Source organism: Rhinopithecus bieti, unplaced genomic scaffold (assembly GCF_001698545.2).
Source record: "Rhinopithecus bieti isolate Rb0 unplaced genomic scaffold, ASM169854v2 scaffold_9899, whole genome shotgun sequence".
Lineage (NCBI taxonomy): Eukaryota > Metazoa > Chordata > Mammalia > Primates > Cercopithecidae > Rhinopithecus > Rhinopithecus bieti.
Genome location: NW_016806979.1, coordinates 3,774,084 through 3,797,459, shown reverse-complemented (window position 1 = coordinate 3,797,459; position 23,376 = coordinate 3,774,084). Strand labels below are relative to the sequence as shown.

The 23,376-nt window shown below is 51.8% G+C and overlaps 1 protein-coding gene across 10 annotated transcripts in view; it reads right to left on the bottom strand.

Annotated features, from left to right (window-relative positions):
* Window positions 1-23,376, bottom strand: part of RBFOX3 (RNA binding fox-1 homolog 3) — a 546,061-nt gene that overhangs the window by 216,088 nt on the left and 306,597 nt on the right. For all 10 annotated transcript variants that reach the window (XM_017879339.1, XM_017879334.1, XM_017879342.1 and 7 more), the window contains one exon: window positions 4,865-4,970. The gene's annotated coding sequence lies outside the window, so the exon portion shown is untranslated. The remainder of the gene's footprint in view (window positions 1-4,864; window positions 4,971-23,376) is intronic.

The following is a 23,376-nucleotide window of genomic DNA, read 5'->3' as shown; positions in this document are numbered from 1 at the left end:
ACTGAGTTGTTCACTTTAAAAGGTCCATTTTGGCTGGGCACGGAGGCTTACTCCTGTAATCCCAGCAGTTTGGGTAGCTAAGGCCGGAGGATTTCTTGAGCCCAGGAGTTTGAGGCCAGCTTGGGCAACATAGTGAGACCCCATCTTTACAAAAAAAGATTTTTAAAAATGAGCTGGTTTTGATGGTGTGCACCTGTGGCCCCAGCTACTTGGGAGGCTGAGGTAGGAGGATCGCTTGGGCCTGGGGCTAGAGGCTGTAGTAAGCTGTAATCACACTACTGTACTCCACCCTGTGTGACAGAATGAGACCTTGTCTCAAATACAATAGTCCATTTATGCTACTATTTTTAATTCACCAAATTATTTTAGAAATATATATACTTGAAATTGAATAGAAATATACCAGAAATATGTTTACTGCTTATGTGGTATATGGTTGCATAAATATATACACAAATGCTTCGCCTGTGGGCAGCATCCTCTGAGTGGTCTTGGGGAAGTGGGGGTCTCAGGGGTCTTCAGCTGGACTTGTTAGGGCAAGGATGCTCACCACCTTGTGCCCCCTCAGGTGCTGAGCCTGGAGACTCTAACCTGCAGGCCAGGGATTTGGGTTTCTTTTAAACCTGATTTTATTAAAAGTCCCCTGAGCATTTTCTCTCCTGAGGTTTGTCTGCTTGCCTCCTGAAATAATAAGTCACATGGGCTGGAGGCACTGACCTGCCCAGACGCATCAACATCTATTTCCCTTTATCTTTTAGAGAGAAATGATAGTTTCTTCCCCAGGAATGGTGGCTAGGGGCAGACCATCTGATAAATAGATGTGATTAGTAATGAATTAATTAACATCACCTTTCAGCGGACAATGAAGAAAAGCTTCCACACACTAGGTGCACGTACGTGTGTGTATGCACCTGCGTGTGCAGCACACAGTGTGCACGTGTTTGCATGCATGTGTGCATGTCGGCCTGTGTGTGTGTGTGTGTGTGCGTGTGCGTGTGTGTGTGTGTACTTGGCCACACATGCATCTGGAGGACCTGGGAAGGATCTCCATGAGGGAAGGAACATGAAGTCAGATGCACCACCCACTACACAGCTGCCTGCGACTTGGGGTTTTATCCATTATACGAAGTTTTAATGCCCCAGGGAGCCCATTTCTCAAAGAAGCTCTTTGGAGTATATGTTTGCAGACTCCTTTATAATGTGAATAATCATTTTCTAATTCCTGTTTGGAAAATTAATCTTCTAGTTTCTTAGAGTGTAGCATGGCATTTTGGAAATAGGGTTGGTGGCTAATGCCTGTCTCAGTATTTGCAAACAGGCTTGAGGGACTGGTTATGGTTTTTCTATGCAATGGAATGATACTCAATCATGAAGAATGAAGTTAATAGCAACCTAGAAATATGTTCCTGAAAATACTGTCTAGCAACAGGTTACAAAACAAAAAATATATATGTATATACATATACACATAAATATATGTACATATGTACATATATTTGTATATAATATAAATATATGTACATATGTACCTCTATGTTTTGATATATATGTGTGTGTATATAAATATATATAGCATGATCCTGTTTTTGCAGGAGGATTTTCATACTCTTTTGGGTTAAAGATCATTGCTAGAAGATCACACACACACCACACACGCACCGAGGTGTGAGCTGCCGTTCTTTCTGACAGATTGATACTTCTTTGTTTTTCTTGTCTGTATTTTCCACAAAAACATCTATTTCTTGTGTAATAATAAAAATATACTGACCTGACTTTAATTGAAAAAGAAAATTATTGATCTTGCTGAAGGTCCCCAGACCCTCCTAACCCCAGGGTAGGGAAATGATGGGATTAGAATAAAAGAGGATGGAAGTCAAACCCGGGGTCTCTGTTCTTGGTTCCAACTCTAAGATTCTCGGAAGGTGCTGGTGGCTGTTGGGTTACATGAGGGAGAGCTGGCTGTGAAATGGGTGCTGTGTTCTTGAGGCAGAGTCTTGCTTACACCTGCTTGTGCCTGTGGGAGAACCAAATCCTTCACCTCCCTCACTTGCCTCCTCCCTCCACCGTGTCTCACACTGGAGCACTCCATCATTTTCCACGGACGCTATCCTGAGCCCCGTGCTTAGAGGGGTGGGTGGACTCCGCTGTGGCCCTGCTCTCAGAGGATGCTGTTTCAGGAGGGTGGGGGGCCGCCACCTGGCCAGGGCAGGAAGCACAGCTCTGGCTATTTTTAATCAATCATCAACCCCTACGATGGTGGCCCCCAGTGGCTCAGTTCCTGAAGATCAGGCAGATGAAGCAGAGCCAGTAAAGGGTTCTTGCCTGTGTGGTGGGGAAAGGGAGAGGTGGGGGCAGGGGGCTTGGAACCCTGCGACCAGCCAAGCCCTGCCATCATAGCTATTACTGGGATGAAGCGATCAGTTTCGTCCTGCCTTTCAATCATTATGTTTTTCTTTTCTACCCACCCAACTTCCCTAAACAGAATCAGATGAGAAACCCTAAAAGGTCCACCCTAAAATAATCAGAAAATAAAAAACCCTAAAAATAATCAGAAAAATCAAGACGACGCACAGCCATCCCGATGGGGCTTGCTGTTTAGTTTCAGAGCCACATGTTTCCACCTACATTTCCCAAGACAGGGCAGAGCCCTGCCCACCTTGTCCGCCTCCTCTGGACAGACGGACGTGAAATGCGCTTGGCTGCCCCCTCCAGCGAGCCCCTGAACAGGGGAGAAAGACTTTAGGGAAGTCATGGTCAAATCTTTCTGCCTCTCCCTTGGCCCTTTGTCTTCCTCCCATACAGCCTGTGTGGGCTGGGGCGGGGGCTGGACCAGCTGCACAGCTCTGAGCTGAACAAACTCCTGAAAGGGCAGGGAGCCTCCACTGGGCCATTTTTCAGATTTTAATTCCATTGAATGAAACTTAAAAAGGCCTTTTCGTTTGCTCAGCCTGAATTCCCTCTCTGCCGTGGGCAGCCAGCCTCCCTCCAAGGAGAGCAGAACAACCAGCAGAGAGTGCATAACCTGGCTAACCATCCAGGGCTGACCTACCGTAGCCTCTAGCGTCCAGCCCTGGGCAGCGGTTGTGCGAGCCAGTGACTGGAGGCTGCCCAAACTCTGTCGTCACTGGCCGCCGTGCTAGAGCTCAGCTAGGGTCGAGTTTCATAAAAGCAGCAGCATCCACAGTCTGACTTCGTGTCCAGCGGGTGAAAGCCAGAAAACATAGACGAAATCTAGCCAATAGGGCCCCATGCTCCGCAGAAAATATCCTGACCTGAGGCCTATAGGCAGCGGCTGCTGCGGCCAGATAACCCCAGTCTGAGCCTCAGCTCTGCCAGTTCCCACTTGGGTGGCCGTGACCTCCCTGAGTCCTGCTAAGAGCACCCACGCACGGCAACGGCGGAAAGTAAATGAGACAGGGCTGTGAGACATTTCCCCAACCCAAGCCACTCAACAGTGCTAGCTGACAATGCGCCAATCCAGGGTGTCTCACACATCCATGCAGAACGCCAGCCACGGCCCGCACGCGTGTGACTCTCTTGGAATTCGGCTAATCAAGTGCAATGGAGCCTGCTGCCAGCCCACCCTGGCACACCTGCCCTTGGAAGCGCCCCTCCCCTCCCTGCTTTGTTCCTGGGGCTCCCTTCTCTTACTGTTTCCAACTCAGGCTAAACAATTCCTGCCGCAGCCTCCAGGCCTGGGAGAGGATGAGGGTGGGGTCTTCCTCGGGGGCCATCCCAAGGTCACTTCCTCCCTTTTCCTTCCACGAGGCTGAGTCGGCAGAAGGACGTGAGAGGGTGCAGGCAAGAAGGAAGGTGCCAGAAGGTCCAGGGTGCCCTTCCTGCCTCCCTCTCTCCGCTGCCCAGATGCCAACAGACCCACCTGAGCCAACCTCCTCGGCCTCCCGTGCCGGGTGCCCTCCTCTACCCCCAGCTTGACAGCGCCTGGGAGAGCTTTGCCATGCCTGGTCCTCAGACCTGCCAGCCTGGGCGTTGGGCCTCTGTCAGGAGGAAGATGAGAGGCTGGGGGAAAAGGGAACCCCTCTCTTGGTCTGGGGCCCGACATCCACGACTCCTGGAGAGTCTGGGAGAGTCTGGCCCCAGGTCTCTGAGGGAGTATTCTTTGATATTTATTAACCCACTTTCTCTCTTGGCACTCGGAGCAAGGAGGGAACCTCAGCCAAGGCTATTAATAGGCTAAGGCCATCCCTGGGGAGAAGAATGAGCTCATACCTACAGCACAGGTGCCAAGTATAATAAAGGTTTCCGACTCAGGCCTAAATACAGGCTGCGGCCACCTCGGGGCGCAGAAGGAGGGCCTCGCGTGAGCTGTGTGTCCGCCCTGTTGCCATCCAGCTGGCCACTTGGGCAAAGCTTTTTGACACCTGTGCCCAGGACAAGCTCTACCAGGAGAAGATCTTGCGGTCACGCAGTCCTGTTCCATCCTAGGTCAGCCCCAGTGGGAGCCACCCAGGAGGCAGGGGAGGCGAAATGACATGCAATATAAATGACTCCTGTAAACAGAGAGTTTAATAAAAAGGCAGTGAGGGAATTTATGGGCAACCCAAGGATAATTAAAATTATTTATCTACTTACCTCCCTTGCTGGCTGATCAGTCTATTAATTATCTATTATACACTCACTGATTTGCATTTTAGTGAGGGGACTAGAGAAGGGCAGGTGAAAAGCACAGAGGAGTTGGAGAACCCCATGGTGGGGACCCTCCTCTCTGCAGACCAAAGCTCCCCCTGCAGGCACCCTCACTCATCGCCCCTCATGGTGGTGGGCCACTCCGAGGCCTGGGAGAAGCCCTCATCTGAGAACCAGCTCGGGGGGAGCAGAAAGCACTGTGTAGAGAGGTTCATACCTGTTTGCAGAGGGATGACTCCAGGAGCAGGTTCCCAGATGGAGGGGCTGCAGACCAGCTCTGGGAAAATGGTGGCAGAATTTCCTCTGGCTGTTCTGACTTCACGCTGCATTTTAAAAAGAAAACAAGAGAACAAAACGATTTTCAATCCCTGAATATCTGGAGTGCATCAGACGCACGCTCTCCCGCACTCTTGATTGAAAATATTACGGGACAGAGTGTCACGGGAACTATGTCTTTTGAACGATACAAACAGGAATGCGTTAGGCTGGGAGAAGCTGCAAGAAGGTGTCCCTGTCTACCACCTCACGGGTAGAAGATGCTTCCAGCTCTGCAGCCCCGGATATTGCAGGTGAGACTCACGGTATCAAAACCGAAGCTGGGGTCAGAGGGGAGAGTGCCAGCAGGTCACGGGGTCAGGCTGGAGGTTGGACTGATGGGGGAATGGCCCAATCGCCTGAACCCAAGGTGGGCCCCCGGTCTCTCTCACACCGGCAGAGCCTCCTTGGGGATGAATCCTCAGCACCAGCCCCATTACCAGGCCCAGCTCCCGAGTGCTGGGCTGCATCCTAGAGGAAATTGTAACGGCCGGCGTGGGTTGAGCAGCCCCCGTGGTTTGCACTTGCGGCCTAGCTAGGTCCTGGATGGGAAGCAAGGCTGTTTTCTCATCAGAACCCATCAGGGTCACGAGCAGCTGTGAATTCTCCTTCTTGGTCTTTGGCTTCTCTGGGGTTGACAGTGTGAAGGCCTCTGGCCACCAGGCCTCCCTGCTAGACACTGGGTGGGGGCAATGTCAACGGGGCACCTGGCTTCTGCCTGTTAGCGGCTCACTCTGCTGATCTGTGTTGGCTGTGAGCAGGGACTGAGTCAGCCATGGTCCAAGTGTTTCTGTTCCTTCAAAGGCCGCATGTGATGGTATTTGAAGGTGGGGCCTTTGGGAGGTCATCAAGTCATGAGGGTGGGGCTCTCTGAACGGGATGAGTGCCCTCATAAGAGTGTCTGTCTCCCTCTCTCTCCTCTCTCCCCACCTACACCCCCCCCAACCCCCCGGTGACAATACACCAGATCTGCTGGCACCTGGATCTCGGATTTCCCAGTCTCCACAACTGTAAGAAGTAAATGTTTGTTGGACCAGGCGCGGTGGCTCACACCTGTAATCCCAGCACTTTGGGAAGCCGAGGCAGGGGGATCACTTGAGGCCAGGAGTTTGAGACCAGTCTGGCCAACATGGTGAAACCCCATCTTTACTAAAAATACAAAAGTTAGCCGAGTGTGGTGAGTCCCAGCTACTAGGGAGGCTGAGACGAGAATCGCTGAAACCTGGGAGGCAGAGATTGCAGTGAGCTGAGATCACACCACTGCATTCCAGTCTGGACAACAGAGCAAGACTCTGTCTCAAAAAATAAATAAAAAAATAAAATAAATAAATGTTTGTTGTTTAAGCCACCCAGTCTATGACACCTTGTTATAGCAACCCCAGCCCGCTAAAACAGAGCCTCACATGGCTTGTGTTTCTCAAAGCACCTGTGAGTGGATTTTGCACAGGAAGGAGGAAGGAAAACAGAGCAGGAAGGGGGTGTCACATGATCGGGGTCTCCACTGAAACTTTGGACTCTTCCTCCCTCCAACTCTCCTGAGACTTCCTCTCCCACACCGTGGCTCCGGCCCTGTGGGCACCGCCCCATCCCCTGCATACGCCCCACCCTCCCACTCCCAACGCTGCTTCTCACACCTGTTCCTTGCTCCCTCTGCCCCACCCATGGGGGCCTTCTGGTTGGATTTGACCTCAGGGTCCTTGCACATGTTGTCCCCTCTTCCAGGTGTTGGGTGACACCTGCTTGTTCAGGCCTCCCCTCGGAGAAGCCCCCAGCCATTGTATCGGAAGCTCCCGCCCCATCCCTGCCGCTTCTGCTCAGGACCTGTCGCACCGTAATATGGTTTGGTTCTGTGTTCCCACCCAAATCTCATCTGGAATTGTGATCCCCACGTGTTGAGGGAGGGACCTGGTGGGAGGTGACTGGATTATGGGAATGGTTTCCCCCATGCTGTTCTTGTGATGGTGAGTGAGTTCTCGTGAGATCTGATGGTTTAAAAGTAGTTGGCAGTTCCCCCCTCGCTCTCATCTCCTGCCACCATGTAAGACGCACCTCGCTTCCCCTTCACTTTCAGCCATGATTGTACGTTTCCTGAGGCCTCCCCAGACACGAGGAATGGTGAGTCAATAAAAGCTCTTTGCTTTATAAATTACCCAGTCTCAGGTAATTCTTCATACCCCACAGTCATAAAGTAGTGTCGTCATTGTCTTCATTTGTGCACAAGGCCCTAAAATGGAAGTTTCCCAAGGACACGTGGAGCTGCTGCGCAGTCTCTGTACCGGAGTAGGGCCTGGCAAGCCGCAGATGCTCAGGGAATGAGGAACGAGGGATAAATGTGTGAATGCACGGCTACCCCGGACGCAGTATTCCAACTCCTATTTGCACTCCCTACCAGTAGCATGGCCTCCTTAGCATACATTCCCCACCCTGTCCCTAGAGTAGATTTTTAATGCACAAAGTTGTTTAAAATCTCTTGAAGCTCCCTTCAAGGCCTGGGGGTTAAGTCCAGATTCCTGAGCCTGGGGGCCCAGGCCCTTCACAGTCAGTTTTACCTCCTTCCCAGGGTCCTCTCCCCATGACCGGTGCACACTTCAGCCCTGCCAGCCTGCCTAGGCCAGGGCGAGGCCTCCTCTGTGTCCCTAGAGCAATCTGTCACCAAGCTCAAGGCTCCTGTAGACTTTTTTCTGCACTCCTCCCAGCACAGGCTCCCATGGGCCCTCCCACCCTTGTCTCTCTTTTCTCTCCTACCCACCCCCTAGCTCCATCCTGCTTCCAGGACAGTCAGCAGCAGCTGTCCATTTCCCCCCTGCCAAGGGTCCTGTCCTGTCAGGGAGGTGGAGCTCCTGCAGACTCACAGAGGAGAAGGACCTCCGCCCTCCTCCTGCATTCCCCAGCCTCTGTCCGGGCCTTTCTGTGGAGGGAGCATGGCTCCGTTGCTCACTGGTAGCAGAGACAAGTCACCCCCCAGCGCTGCCTCAGCATTAAACATCTAATGCAAGTTAGGAGCCCATTTTCCATAACACACAGAAACATTACTGTTTCCAGGAGTTTACTGCCCTCTAGGCCCATCCACTGAACCCTGGTCATCAGGTCTTGGGGTCTTGGGGCATTTGATGGTCAGTGTTATGCATCCACTTGGCCAGGCTCTCATCCCCTGGGATTCAATCCAGCACAAACCTAGGTGTTGCTGGGGTGGTACTTGGTAACTGTGGCTAATGCCTAAAGTCAGTTGATTTCAGCACAGGATATGGCCTTTCTTAATGTGGGCGGCTTCATTCAGTCAGTCGAAAGGCCTTAACAGCAAAAACTAAGGTTATCTGGGGAAAAACATTCTGCCTCAAGACTGCGGCACCAGCCGGGTGCGGTGGCTCACGCCTGTAATCCCAGCACTTTGGGAGGCTGGGGCGGGTGGATCACCTGAAGTCAGGAGTTTGAGACCAGCCTGACCAATATGCGAAACCCCGTCTCTACTAAAAATACCAAAATTAGTCAGGCATGGTGGTAGGCACTTGTAGTCCCAGCTACTCAGGAGGCTGAGGCAGGAGACTCACTTGAACCAAGGAGGCAGAGGTTGCAGTGAGCCGAGATCACACCACTGCATCCCAGCCTGGGTGAGAAGAGCAAGACTCCATCTCAAAAAAAAAAAAAAAAAAAAAAGACTGAAGCACCAATTCCTGCCTGAGGTTCCAGCCTGTCCACCCATCCTACAGAGTTCAGATTCGGCAGCCTTCACAACAACATGACCTAATTCCTGAAAATCTGTCTGTCCTATCTATCTATCTATCTATCTATCTATCTATCTATCTATCTATCTATCTATCTATCATCTATCTATCTATCTATCTATCATCTATCTATCATCTATCTATCTATCATCTATCTATCTATCTATCTATCTATCTATCTATCTATCATCTATCTATCTATCTGTCTATCATCTATCTATCTATCATCTATCTATCATCTATCTATCTATCTATCTATCTATCATCTATCTATCTATCTATCTATCATCTATCTATCTATCTATCTATCTATCATCTATCTATCTATCATCTATCTATCATCTATCTATCTATCTATCTATCTATCTATCTATCTATCTATCTATCTATCTATCTATCTATCTATCTATCATCTATCTATCTATCTATCTATCATCTATCTATCATCTATCTATCTATCATCTATCTATCTATCTATCTATCTATCTATCTATCTATCTATCATCTATCTATCTAAATATCTATCTATCTGAATATCTATCTAATCTATCTACCTACCTACCTAGGGCCTCTGGGATCTCTCCCAGATTGGGTTCCTGGAGCTGACCCTGTCCATCAACAGAACCAGACATCCCACCTCCCCATGCTCTGCCCAGCATGCAGTCTTGGCTGGTGGAATATGAAGTTGTGCCCCATGATGGCAGAAACAGGGAAGGGGAAGGAGGCAGCCTGAGGCCTCCTGTCTGCTTGGGGGCAAGGACTGCACTTTCATGAACCTGGAACAAACTGTCCCTCCTGAACCTATGCAAAGTCAGGCACAGCTGTGATGAGGACAACCCAGGTGCCAGCTTCACTCGGTCCTGAAAATCCCTCCCCATCAGAGCTGACATTTCAGGACAGGCATCTCCCCTCTCCCTTCTCCTCCTTCCTGACTATCGCTTCTCAATTCTGATGATGTATCAATAACTGCAAAGCAAAATGCCACAGTTAGCAGCGCTACTGTACTGTAACTAATCGTTTGCTGAATCGATTCTCAGGGTTGTGTGTGCACAGCGAGGTGGGGCTGCCTCTCCAAAGCCGCTGCAGCCTCCAGGAATTAGGCACACCAGGAGAAGTTTCAGGAGACAAAGAAGAGGGCTGGGAAGAAAAGGGGAGCAGGCAGGGGGAGAGACAAGGAAAATAGCAGATTTTTTAAAAAAGAGGGCGAGGGGAGATTCTCAATGAGACAGAGAGCCGGCGGCAGCAAGCCACGGCCTGACCCACCTTTCTAGGGTGTAGCAGAGATGAGGAAGAGGCTGTGGCCTGAGCACTTTTGATGGGATGAGGTGTGGTAGGCAGGAGGCAGGCCACCAGATGCACTGCGAAGGCAGGAGCATGAGTCTGCTGGGCTCTGTCCTGTACTCTTGGAATGTCCGAGTGAAGATACTAGGCCAGACCAGACCAGGGTCCCCAAGGTGGGGACAGGTGGTGGGGGCTGGCTGTCAGGTGACAGGTACCTTCCTGGGTTGGGGACACAGGGGAGAAGGCAGACTGCTGTACACCCACCTGTTCCAAGCAGCAAGAAAGACTCAGGCCCAGGAAACCCTCCAGCTTCTTCATGCACATAAAAAGACCTCAGGGGTCTCCAGAGCTCATGCATTTAAGATTTTATTGGCTTAATAAACTGTGCTGCTGCTGCCCGCGGGTCTTCCTTGGCCTGAGCACATGTGAGGATGGAGGGGCAGCTTTCTGCGGCTGCTGTAGTCTCCTCGAGGGGGAGAGAGCTGGCGGGAGTGGGAGAGAAAGGAGAGGCAGCTTAGACAGAGCTGCAGGGCCACACTGGGGCCCAGGGAAGTCCTTTCTGCAGCGCAACTCATTAACCCTTTCAGTGACCCCAGGAGGAAGCTGAGATGTAGGATGCTGGGAGAGCCCACTCCAAGGCACACGGCCTGCATGCTGGCAGAGCTGTGACCCAAACCCAGGGAATCTGGCTAGAGAGCCCAGCGTGGCACCTCCACATCGCTCTGGCTCTCACTAAGGTCAGCCAGCTGCAGACTCAGTTTCCCCATCTGCAATGTGAACTCTTTCATAGCTGGCCCCCTTTGCTTCTGGCACCTCCCAGGCTCTTGCATACCCCAGTGGGTTGAGAATTATCAAAGGGGTAGGGCAGACAGGGCTGGGGGAGGCCTGACCTGACTCCAGGGCCTTTCTTAGTGAAGGACCAAAGATGGGACAGATGTCCCCACAAACGTCCAGAGCACGGACCTCCCCGTGAAGCACAGTGAATATAGCGGCCTGGGTCCATGCCTCACTTCTTCACTCACTCATTCATGTACTCATTCATTTAGCCAGCCTAGGCTGGGCCTGTTTACCTGTTCCCACCCTGAGGTCTCACCCAGACCCCCCTGCAGGTCCCAGGCCCAACCATCCAGGACTCTGGTCAGTGTAGGGGAGCAGCCAGAGCCCCCATAATCCTGATGAGAGTCCAGTGACACACTCAGGGCAGTGAGGGAGGGATGTGCTGCGCGGGGCCTCATCTGTTCTTCCTGGAGATAAAGTGAGGACAGGCCAGGCCTGTGCTCTGCCATGGGTACCCCTTGCTCAGAGCCTCCCCTTTCCACCCCCAGATCCTTGGGGGCTGTGGCTTCAGCCCCAACCTCCCAGCAAGGTTCCTGGGGCGGCAGCATCTCTGCCTAGGGGGGCCACTTGCTCCCAAGTTTCAGAGCCCAGATCTTGAGCCCACCACAACCCGCAAAGACGAGAGGCTCCTCTGCCTCCTCTGTCCTCCCACCTCTGGGAGCTGCTGTGTGGCCACACCAAATACCTTCAGCCTCTGAAAAGAGGAGGCTGTTTATCTTCACTTGCATGTCTGGCTCTTGCCCGCAACTGCTGGGAGGGTCCATGGTCCTGCTAACTGGCCTGGGGGCCCAGGTAGCCAGAGAGCCTCAGATGGCAGCGAGGGGTCACAGCCCTGACATGCCATTTCAGTCACAGGCTCACAACCATTCATTGAGGGAGCTACAGACAATGGGGTCTAACAAGAAAGCCCAGAAGTTTCTGAATGAGTCTCACTTACGGTTTTGCTTTTGTTTTCTTGTTTTGTTTTCTGAATGGGTCACTTTTGTTGTTTTTTATTTTCTGAATGGGTCACTTACGTTGTTTTTTATTTTCTGAATGAGTCACTTATGTTGTTTTATTTTCTGAATGGGTCACTTAGGTTTTTTTTTTCACTAGAACAGCTTCATGGTTTACTCTAAATCTTTCTGAGGTACAGCCTGCTTTCCCGAGTGAGAAAGTAGGAGCTGGGGTGACCGCGGCTCCCTGGGAGTGTGCAGGACCCCCAGACCTGCTGAGAAGCAGAGGAGAGAGGCATGGCAGTCAGGCAGCCGCAACAAACACAACACGCCAGAGCTGGGCTCTCTCGTGGGTAGTGTGAGAACCATCAGCCTCAGTGTCAGTGATGCTGGGAGGAGACTGGGATCTCATACGGAGCTGGTGGGACAGGCAGGTCCAGATGTCCTCAGCAGGACCCGGACAAGATCCGCCACTTGCAGCCAGGTACATGCCTGAGACAGGAGGCAGCCACCAAGACTCACTCGGCATTCTCCAAAATAGCCGCACTTTGCAAACCACTGGGAGTTTCATTAATGAAAGAGTGGATAAAGGAAATGGGGAGAGTTTTTAAGTCAGATTCTCTACAGTAGGTAAAAGGAATGTATCAGAAACACACCCAAGCTGCAGAAACCATGTTCAGTCAAAGAGGCAAGTTGAAGAAAGAGGCCATACATGTGCATTTGAAGAAGGTATAAAACAGTGTGAGCTCTGGTCCACGCTTACATGTGTGTGTAAGTGCTTTTTTCAAGGGACGGAAATAATAGATGCCAAATTGATGCTCAGAGCAGCCTCTGGGTGTGGAGGGATGGGGCTGCTTGCGCTGGAAGAGGACTTGGACTTTGTGATGCTTCCTTCCTTTTGTCTTTTTTAAGACTAATGCAAGAGAACAAAGTGTTAGTTATTGTTAATTGCAGGTAGAGGAAGATGGATATTTATCTTTTACCTCAATTATAAAATACTCCAAAAATTTTTTGAGATGAGCATGGTTAGATTGATGGCCCCCTGCAGGAATGACAGACCCTGATTATACATGCATGACACAAAGCTGGTGTCAAAAGCACAGTGTTTTATATGATTAGTGGCTCCATAGAATCTCATCAGTTGGTGGCCTGACGACCAAGTAAATGGATGATGTACACGATGGCGTGATTCCGGAGGAGCCACTTCCCAAGAGGAAGGGAGAGCCATTTCATCCCTAGTGACGGCCTCTAGACTCTAGACCATTTGTGTATCCAAGAGCTAGGCTCCCCTGCATCCTTCTCTCTAGGGACTCAGACCCTTGTCTTCTGAGCAAAGCATTCTCCATACTGAGAAAGAGGTCAAAAGCTGCTGGACGCAGAGGTGGCTTTTCCCTCTTCTCATGCCACCATCTGCAGGCTGACAAGGAAGCCAGAGGTGATGTGAAAAGAGCCACCTCTCCCATCCCCAGATAGATGGGGCCCGCAGGGCTAGGGGAAGAGTGGTGTCTCCCAGGCTGTGCCTTCACACTTGCTGGCCACTGCAGCCAGACAGATGTGCACCCTGGTCCTTGCTTTGATCTCACACGGTTACACTTTCAGTGTTACAAGCTCATAAAAGCCGCATGATCAAATTCCAGGTCATTACTCAAGGAAAGGGACCCCTCTGTGGTCGACAGCAACAGTTTCAAACCAATTAAAATAAGCCTGGCGTTTCTGTGGGCTGCCGCCGTGCCGCCACCCTGGGGGTCTCTGAGGGCCTTGCTTGCAATGAGCAAGATGCAGGAAATGTTAATGGAGACGCTTAAATGGCGCGCCGAGGGGATTCTGGTAAATAAGGCCACACGGAAGGGGCTGGGGAGAGGCCTCCCGAGCTAACCCTGGAGGAAACTTCAATAAACACCAGATTGGATTGGAAACAATTCACTGCGCAAGGGGTGGGTCTGCCGGCGGCGCTGGGAGGGGTCTTTGGGGGAGGAAAGCTGTTTCATTTCCTATTAGTTCCCCTTTGCAAGTGTCTGTGCCCCCTGCTGCTGGCACTGGAATCTGCCAAGGCCTGACAGCACCCACTGAGCAGGCTGGGAGCACCAGGGTATAATTTGCCAAGTAAAAATTGGAGAGGGCAAGAGAGGCTGCGCAGAAGAGGAGAAGGTGTGGCTGGTGATGGTGGAGGGTAGAGGGGCTGGGGCTGAGGACGAGGCTATGCGGTGGCTTTGTGACTGTCTGGCAGTTGCTCTGAACTCTGCAGGGTCCTGTTTCGGGAAGATTGAACATCACCCATGAATCAAAGAGAGAAGTTTCCAGAGAACACCACCCCAAGCCCAGGCCAGCAAGTAGATGGGGCCAGGCCAGCAGGCTGTGGGCGGTGCTGCCCAGTTCAGTGCAGACTCAGGGACCACCTGAGTTGTGGGCAGCCCCCTTCGGCAGGGCCTATGGCTACCGCCTCTGCTCCCAGCCAGGGACTGTTGCTCAGGACGTCTGCAGCTCGTAGCTCTGCTCAGTGCAACAGAAGGAGCTCCAAACGTGAGAAAGGGAGGGAGGGTCTCGAGCAAAATGGCAACGTAAGGAGCCTGGGCCAAGGCAAGCCTGGGTGCTTCCTCCCAGAGCCCCTCCCCAGCAAGGCCACCACGGTCTCAGACTCCTGCGTATCTGCTTTTGGGGGCCTAATCTTACAGCCGAAATAACAAGTCTCATTCCAGTGATGGTTTCCAGATTTAGCGAATAAAACTCCTGGATATGCAGTTAAATTAGAAATTTCAGATAACAGATAATGTTTTCGTCGTTTTAGTGTAAGTTCATACTGTGCAATATTTGGGAAGTACTTATATTAATCATTTTTCATTGTTTATCTGATATTCACATTTAACCAGGCACCCTGTATTTTTATTTGGCGACTCTAGCTTCCAGCTGCTAAACACACACAGGTGCACACAAAACATGCACACTCACCCACACATGTGCACACGCACGCACGCACACACACAGATGCGTGCAGACACGTGCACACACACACATCCTTCAAAGAAAGGAGCTGATCCTCCATGAAGACCGACCAGGAGCTGGCATTTCCCATATACTCCTCACAGAACACTCCTTCCATCTCCCCCACAGCCACCCCCCTCGTTCAGACAAAGAGGTGCAGGCTCCAATTGCCACTTTTTCAAGGCCACACAGTCAGCACATGGCCCGGCTGAAATTGCAGACCCAGTTCATCCGTATTCCAAAGTCTGCACTCTTTCCACCAAACCAGACCCAATGCATCAAATTGTAGATGTTTCTTTTCAAACAGAACAGCCATAAGGAAGTTGCTATTGATTCTGCAGTCAGGCCAATGGCCTTGGCTCAGACCCACGTGGACCTCAGAACAAAGACGCAGATGGGAGCTGGTGAAGCCCCGCGGGTTCAGCCTCACTGGGGTTCACCTGTGGGGCTCAGGGTGCACGCAACTGGCTTCTCCCCAGAGGCTGGTGGTTTGGGTCCACCCTGGAGGGTTCTGCTGGCAATCGAGTCCTGAGCAGGCACCAGCAGCAGCACCGATGCCCGTGGCAGGGCCTTCTAGCGAAGGGGATGTTTCTCCATTGGACGTGGTCTCAAACGCAGAGGGGACAAACACAGACCTGAAATTGTCTGCAGATTGGCAAGGAATCCCTAAACTCTGGCTTCCACTAATTAACTAGCTGCTTTCCAGGTAACTAGTAGATACTTTAGACACTTCTATGTAAGAATCACAATCTTAAAAAAAAAAAAAGCAAAAGAGGTGCATCTTCGATGAGGCCAAGGTGAACCTCAGGGTGCCAACTTGTCTACCTGGGCCATCGCTTGGCAGGGAAGGAGATTCGATCTGGCTGGCAAATCTTGTTCTTTATGTGAGCAGGACAAATCTCAAGTAATATGCTAACTTCTCTATCTTGAGTTGTCGGTTTCATGATGATTTTTCTAGGAATGGAAGTTAAGCTTGCCATTTTGTCATTTCTAGAAATGTCTTTACCTCCTTTAAAAAAATTGCCTATGGATTGGGAAAAACCTCCAGCCCCTCGTCACTCTGGCCTCATCTCCTAAACTGCCTGGCTGCTGCTGAGTAGACAGAGCTTACAACTGGTGAGGTGTCAGTCGGAGCCCTTGCCATGACAATGGCTGATTCCTGCCATGAATGGAACAGGAGCATTTTGGGCCTGAAGATCTGGATGCTCCAAGTGGTGTTTGTTCAGCCAGCGGCCAAGAAGAAGTCCAGCAAGGAAGGAAGAGGAGAAGGAGGTCTGTGTGCTTCACCCAAAACTCCAACACAGAGGATGCTGCTGATCCAAAATCCAGGAAGTGAAACTGCTGGGGGCAGAGGAGCCTACAAGGTCTGGGAAATGCAAACAGCAGCAAATCTCCCCACTTTATCTTCACAGCCATCACCCCCGCACCATGTGGCTTCCCCTCTCAGCAATGCAGTTGAGCAATGGTTTGAGCCATACCACAGTGGGGAGGGTTTCATGATCTGCCCAATGAGAGGTTTTGCTGGCAATATTTTTACTGGCAAATTTCATACTAAGAGTTGGGTGTTGAAATTTGACTGTGAGGCTGGGCGCGGTGACTCACGCCTGTAATCCCAGCACTTTGGAAGGCTGAGGTGGGCGGATGACGAGGTCAGGAGATCGAGACCATCCTGGCTAACATGGGGAAACCCTGTCTCTACTAAAAATACAAAAAAGTTAGCCAGGTGTGGTGACAGGCGCCTGTAGTCCCAGCAACTCAGGAGGCTGAGGCAGGAGAATGGCGTGAACCCGGGAGATGGAGCTTGAGTGAGGGGAGATGGTGGCACTGCACTCCAGCCTGGGTGACAGAGCGAGACTCCATCTCGAAAGAAGGAAGGAAGGAAGGAAGGAAGGAAGGAAGGAAGGAAGGAAGGAAAGAAGGAAGGAAAGAAAGAAAGAAAAGAAGGAAAGAAGGAAGGAAGGAAGGAAGGAAAGAGAGAAAGAAATTTGACTGTGGAAGGAGAGAAGGCGTGGGGTGGGCAGAGGGAAAGGAAGCCAGCACCGGATGTAGCTCTCCTGGAGGCAGCCCACTGGAAAAGCGGATTTCATTAGAGTCAGGTGGTTGTTTTTTAGGTCACCTACTTCCCAGATGGTTTTTCCTGCTTTTCTTTCCTGTTACAAAGTTTTGACATATTGGAGCCAGGAAGGAAGAAAAGTCACGCTATGCCACCAAGAAGCAGGGGACCCAGGGGCTCAGTGATCCACAGCAGAAAGGAAGAGGCGAGGAAGGCAGGAGACACAGAGAAAGGAAGAGGCGAGGAAGGCAGGAGACGCAGAGAAAGGAAGAGGCAGAATGGGGACTGGCGGGAGAGAAAGACGGCGTGGGGGGCTCCTGCAGTTACAGAGATGAAGCCCTGTCCAAGGAGGTCCCACTTGTGCTGCCGGAGTGGTGATGACCCAGGGCTCGGCCTGGGTTCTGGCTCAAAGCTGAAGACCGACTGACCTCCTTTCAGCCTGAGCATCCTGAGAGAACCCCCACCAAGAGCTGCCTGGGCCAGTTGGTCTTGTCTGGGCTGCTGGTCTTGTCCAGGCTGCTGGTCTTCTCTGGGCCAGCTTATCTTCTTCAGTGGCATGCTGGAGGCTTGAGTGGCTGGTGTCTCCTGAGACTAGAGACCTTTCCAGAAGGCTGTGGTGGACTTGCTTTCTGACCACTGCTGGTGTGGCTCCTGGAGGGAGTGGCTGGAATTCACTCCTGCGTGGAGCCCCTCTTGGTGCTGACCCTGATCCCAAGCCACCAGAGGGACCTCCCAGGACCAGAGGGGCACTGCTGGCAGTCCAGACCCCTACGAGCGCCGGCAGTCTCCGCCAGAGACAGATCTGAACACCTTGGCCATGCGGCAGGATCCCAGGTTGTGCTGCTTGGGGTACAGACTGGAGAATGCCCATCTGGTCATTTCCTGCCTTCAGGCAGTAGCCCTCATTAACGGTTTCTGGTTCTGTGAGATTCAGTGCTATTTTAAACACTCCCCAGCAGGGAACTGCCTATACCTTCCCTCCCTTGGCAAACCCTGCCCATATCTAACCAGCCCTACTGCCAGAATGAGTTCTTCCTCCCATCTCTCCAAAATCCTTTGCAATGAAACCACGAGTCTGTCCCCACATTCTGTTCGGAGAGTGGCTGCTCACCACCCTCTGGGCATTGCCAGTAGAGCCTTGGACTGAAACCATGCAGCTCCCCTCGGGAGCCCTGCCTGCCTGCTCTTGGTGTTAGTCCGTCTTCTCCCTAAAACCTTGGAGCAGAACTGCTGCTGCTTGCAGCAAAAACAACTTTGAGGGGCTGTTCTTGGTCTCAGAATCAGAGTCCGGCTCTCACCATCGCTAACAGGTAGGGGGAAAACAGATTCTTCAGCCTCCTGAGAAGCCACCTTCTCTGCACATTCAGAGTCCAGCACATTCTTCCAAAAGCTCCCGTCACGGCAGCACTGGATCCTGAATGTAACTGGTGGTTCCACCTGGAGCCATCCACAGATGCCTGAGGGTCCCAAGGGAGCAGGTCCTAGATGCCCCTGTGCCATGGCCAATATCCACATGCCACGAGGCAGCTCAGTGATTGGATGGGCGGCCTTTATGTTGCAGATTGAGATGGTCTAAAGTACAGGTCAGATGAGAACTGCAATGGGCTCAAACGCCATGCAGGAGCCTAGGGCACAGGGACGCCACAGTCTTCTACAGGCTCATTTCCCTTCTACAACGTACAGTGATGCCGGAGTCTCTACCTCATGTCTTCCCTGTGTCTGCACCAACTCCTCAATATCAGGGAAAGAAAACGAACAGAAAATCAGGACACTCTTGCAATGGCAGCAGGATGTACAGAGGCTATGGCAGCCAGGTCCCCTGAGCCAAACGTTCAACTATACCCCTCCAGGTCTGGCCCCAACACGCCCACTCCTAATTGGAACGGGTACACAGAGGCCCTTCAGAGCATGACACAGAAATACAGAGTCTAAATTTCCCATGGACTGCAGGTGAGAAAGTTCTCTTCCAAACGGTGGCAATGCGGCAGCTTTACCATCGCAGGTGTCCTAGCAGACAAGAGAGATGTCAGAGGCAGAGGGAAGAAAGCGGTGGGTCTTCAGCAGGCACAGAGGACCCCATAAGGTGCACGACACAGGATGCCAAAGAGCTGGAATTGTGAGCCAGGCTTTCAGGAATCTGGATTTTTTTTTTTTTTTTTTTTGACAGAGTCTCTGTCACCCAGGCTGGAGTGCAGTGGCATGATCTTGGCTCACTGCAACCTCTGCTTCCCCGGTTCAAGCAAATCTCCAGCCTCAGCCTCCCGGGTAGCTGGGACTACAGGTGCACGCCACTGAATCCGACTAATTTTTGTATTTTTAGTAGAGATGGGGTTTCACCATGTTGGCCAGACTGGTCTCAAACTCCCGACCTCAGGTGATCCGCCTGCCTTGGCCTCCCAGAGTGTTGGGATACAGGCATGAGCCACCACACCTGGCCAGGAATCCGGATTCTAATGCAGGAGCAGAAGCTGCTCTTTGAACTATTCTTAATGTTACCTGCACACCAACAATTATAAAATAAATATAAAAAGTGACACAGAAAAACATCAGGGCCAGGAAAGAAGAGATGGGTGTGATGAGGAGGGGCAAGAGGACTCACAGGTGAGGGTGGGTTTTGAGCTGTGCTTCATAAACAGTAAAAAATACAGGGGGGCAGGGAGAAGAGGGGCACCCCAGGAAAGAAGGGAGAGAGAGAGAGAGCAAGATCAAGAAGCTGCTCCGTGGAGCAACCCGGTGTGCAGTGGAGGGTGGGGCTACGGGCTCTGAACCAGAATGCTGAAGGACTAGGGGAGAGTTCCAAGTCATTAAGTGAGATGGCACAGGTGGGGCGCCCAGGCAAGCTTCCAAGCACAGAGCTTGGCACCAGCATGCCCAAGTAGAAGTTAGCTCTCTTCCTCTCCCTTGTCCATGTCAAGTGTAACAGATTGGGCTAGTAGATTGCAGAGCTGAGGACCTGGCTGGAGAAGCACACTTTCTCAGGGAAGATGGAACACGTGTCATGCAGCATCCAAAGGCAATGGTGGCCAAGCACGACCCTGAAGGGTTGGGGTACAGCCAGAGGCACAGCTGGGTCTCCAGCCACTGAGACAGGGACTCCTAGACAGCGGCTGAGGATGGACCAAGCAGCTTCTAGGGGTCTGGGAAGCCCCCTCTGGGCCTGTGCGTTCATATACGCATGCCCCAGAGGGAGGATACCAGGCTTGTTTTGGGTTCTCAAGGGGGGGCTGTGATGTTCAGTGAGCTGACCAGCAGTACTGTAGCTCCCCAAGTCCCTTGCCCAGAAGCTGCCTTCCCAGCTGTCTACACAGTCGACTGTCTACACAGCTCAATTGCAAAGCACCTAGACAAGCGTATTGGATTGCTGGCACTGCATGTGGCCAGCTGGTCCTGAGCTCACTTGTCACAAGCATTAGTTTGAAAGTAAGAAGTACATGGGGGCATTGTGCTGGGGGACATGAGGCGGGGAACCAGGCAGCCCTGGTTTAGACAGATTTCTCAAAGCCTTCCTTAGGAGGGGGCTCCTTCAAAGCTTTCGGCTTTTCTAAGCCTCATTGTCTTAGGTGTCAAAGGAAGATTATTGATATTCTGATCCCATTGTCACTGGGACTGGAAATGGTGCTGGTGAAAGACACACAGCTCTGGCATGCAACAGGAGCAGATTTGCTATTGTTTTCCACAATATCAAGAAAAACAATGCACTAGAGCATCTCGAGGAAGCTCCCTGGGTCTGGAGAGTTTATTTCCAGGAGCCGCTTACTCTCTCAGTGTTTGTGCTGAGCCATTGCTGTGGCAGAGACATGGGATGGATGCTCTCCCAAGTTCATGACCATCCCCAGAGCAGTTTTCCTGGAGACAGAGACACGACAGCTGGTTACAAGAGGTCCACTGTTTTGTGAAGTGAGCTTTTAGGCCCCACCTTGCCACCCTGGGTGATGATAATGGTAGCACGTTTTTGCAGCCAAGAGAAGGGCTGTAATGGCAGATGAGGCCACCAACAGATGGGGTACTCAGTGACTCCACCTGCCCACCCAGCTGGACCTCCTCCCCAAGCCTCTCTGCAGTGGGGGCTCGCTCCTGACCTTCATCCTGTGTTTGACGCTGCCAGGATTACTGAAGAGGTGGTGCCCTGCTCAGCTCTCTTCTGCCTTGGCTAGAGATGGCTGGGTGCCGAGAGCTGGCAAGAGAGGCATGTTCTGCCCGTGGCCGGTGGTGCGTGGAGCAATGCACCAATGCGAGCCCGCAGTGAGGGTTCATTACCATGCAGATGCAAGTGGGCGAATGGAGACCAATTGTTTGGGCAGATTGCTTGCTGTCTAGCTAGAGAGGCATGGTGAGAACTCAGGATCTTGCATTTCTAGGCTATTTTGCAAATCTTCAGGTGCCCATTTCTAGGAGGAACTAAATCACTCAAGTGCTTCTGTGGTGTTGGGTGCAGCAGGTGGGAGATGGAAAGCCCACTTCCTCTTGTTAAGCCATTTACAGGGGTCATTGCTGTTCCTGGGAACTTGCCAGAGCCACACAACTCGCCTTAGCTCTGCATCCTTCAGTGGGTCAGGCCTGGGGACTGCCACCCTCTCAGGGCCTCCCTGCAATAGGAAAGGACTGAGGGATGAGAAGGCGGTCACTTGTCAGCCTGCAGTCATCTGGGAAGGAGCTGGCTTTGGGGACTTGGGCCACTGTCACAGCTAGGAGGAGCAGCAGTACTTTCCCTCTGCTTCCAGAGCAATCTGCTATGGCCCAGTGGCAGCCTCAAAGCTGGCTGACATCTGGCAAATGAGCGTGGGATGCAGCTTGAGCTTCCAAAGTGTGCATGCTCCCTTCTCGGGAGACCCCAGGGGCTCAGGAAGCCTCCGAAGTAAACTCTGTTTTCAAGGGCTAGTAAGAAGACACAGTCGGCACACAGCCCTCTCATTGGCAGTGCCCCTTCTTGGATGGAGGGCATATAGCTCATCCCCACCTCCTGGAAGTAGCCCCACTGGTGGGCAGACAAGCAGCTGACGTGGACAAGCATTTTTGCAGGTGAATCTGCAGGTGGCCTCCAGCTCTGCTGCTCGGAAAGCCTCCCTGCCCCATCTGGAGTTCAGAGAAGCTGGCTCCTGGGTGGAGGGAAGGGAGACCCTTGGAGTGGGGATCCTGGACAGGGGAGAGCAGGCAGCCTTCCTGCTGCAGTGCGGCCACAAGCCACCACCTGGCAGAGCAACCTGCACCTGTAGGAGGCAGACGCTCATTCATCACCCTTGAAGTTCAGCCCTTGCTTCCTCGGCCTCCGGGCAGGCAGAGAAACAGGGAGACGGCTGAAGGGACATGAAATATTGCCCACAGTCCAAGGTGGGGTCACCATCCCAAGGACTGTCCTCTGTCTGGGATTTTCTTTAGGCTTGTGTGCAAAGACAGGAGCTCAGGCCCGGTGTATCAAAGCAGGAGGGTGTCTAGAAACTGCAGAGGTTTAACGCACTCAGCATTGAGCATACTCAACCTTGATGATGCTCTAGAAAACGTCAAAGCCCCTCACAAATGTTGAGGCCTGAGCCAATTTCCCCTAACCCTGGGCAACACCACCCCATGCCCATTCCTGCTATGTGCTGGGCCCTGCATCGGGGAGGAGCAGATGGAGGAAACTGACCCGAAAGACAAATGGTGGTAGGGAGCTGCCTCCTTTGCATCCCCAGCTCCCCTAGGTAGGCTCATCACTGGAGATTCCACAGGAGGGCCAGGGCAGCCTGTGGCATGCAGCCTTCCCTGGAGATGAGGAGTTTACAGCTCCCTGGGCTCAAATGTGGTGGGAAATTTGAAGACTTGGGTCATCTCATTGAAAGAAAGAGCTATGGCATCAGAGGGACTAATTTGAGGAGCCCGGCAACATTGTGGGGAAATCTACTTATCCCTAAATGTCAACTACCCAGTTAGTTACATTTTCCCAACCAAATGGCCCCATTGACCTCAATCCTCCATGTGGGAGACCTGACAGAGACTCGTCCTTGGAATGGAGGGAAAAGGAGACCAAGGGAGAGTGTCTTTAAAAGGTCACTCAAAGCCACCTTTTCTTAGGACATTACCACCTCCTCACCCTGAAAAAATAACCAATCAATAAAAAACAAAAAGCACAACCAAAATGTAAGTACAGCTGCAACGGCTCCTCCCTCTCTCCTCTTTCCTACCTCCCCCTCCGTTGCCTCCCTGCTTTGATCTCCAACCTCTTCGATATTTATCGTTTGCTCCCTCCTAAATCATTCCTGATGGCTGGACTGCTCACACTCCATTACAGGGAGAGGCTGTGCGGAGTCACAGTTCCGTTTAGCTTGCAGAAAAAGGAGCCTCCTAGGAAAAACCCACCCGGGAGCTGTCCGGTGCTGAACTCTGGCATGATGGACGATTATGGACCATCTGCACTTTCAGAGGGGGATAGATTTATGAGCGGGAGAGACAGCTAGAAGAGTGTCCATTACTATAACTCACTGCCCTCTTCAGAGATATTCTAATCAGGCATCCTTTTCTACCACCGAAAGGCCCAGGTTAAGAACTAGCAAGAGGGGAAATCAATTACGTACTTCAGGGGCGGTTTTTTCCAGAGCATCACTGTCAACGGTGTTGGGGTAAGGGCATCAGG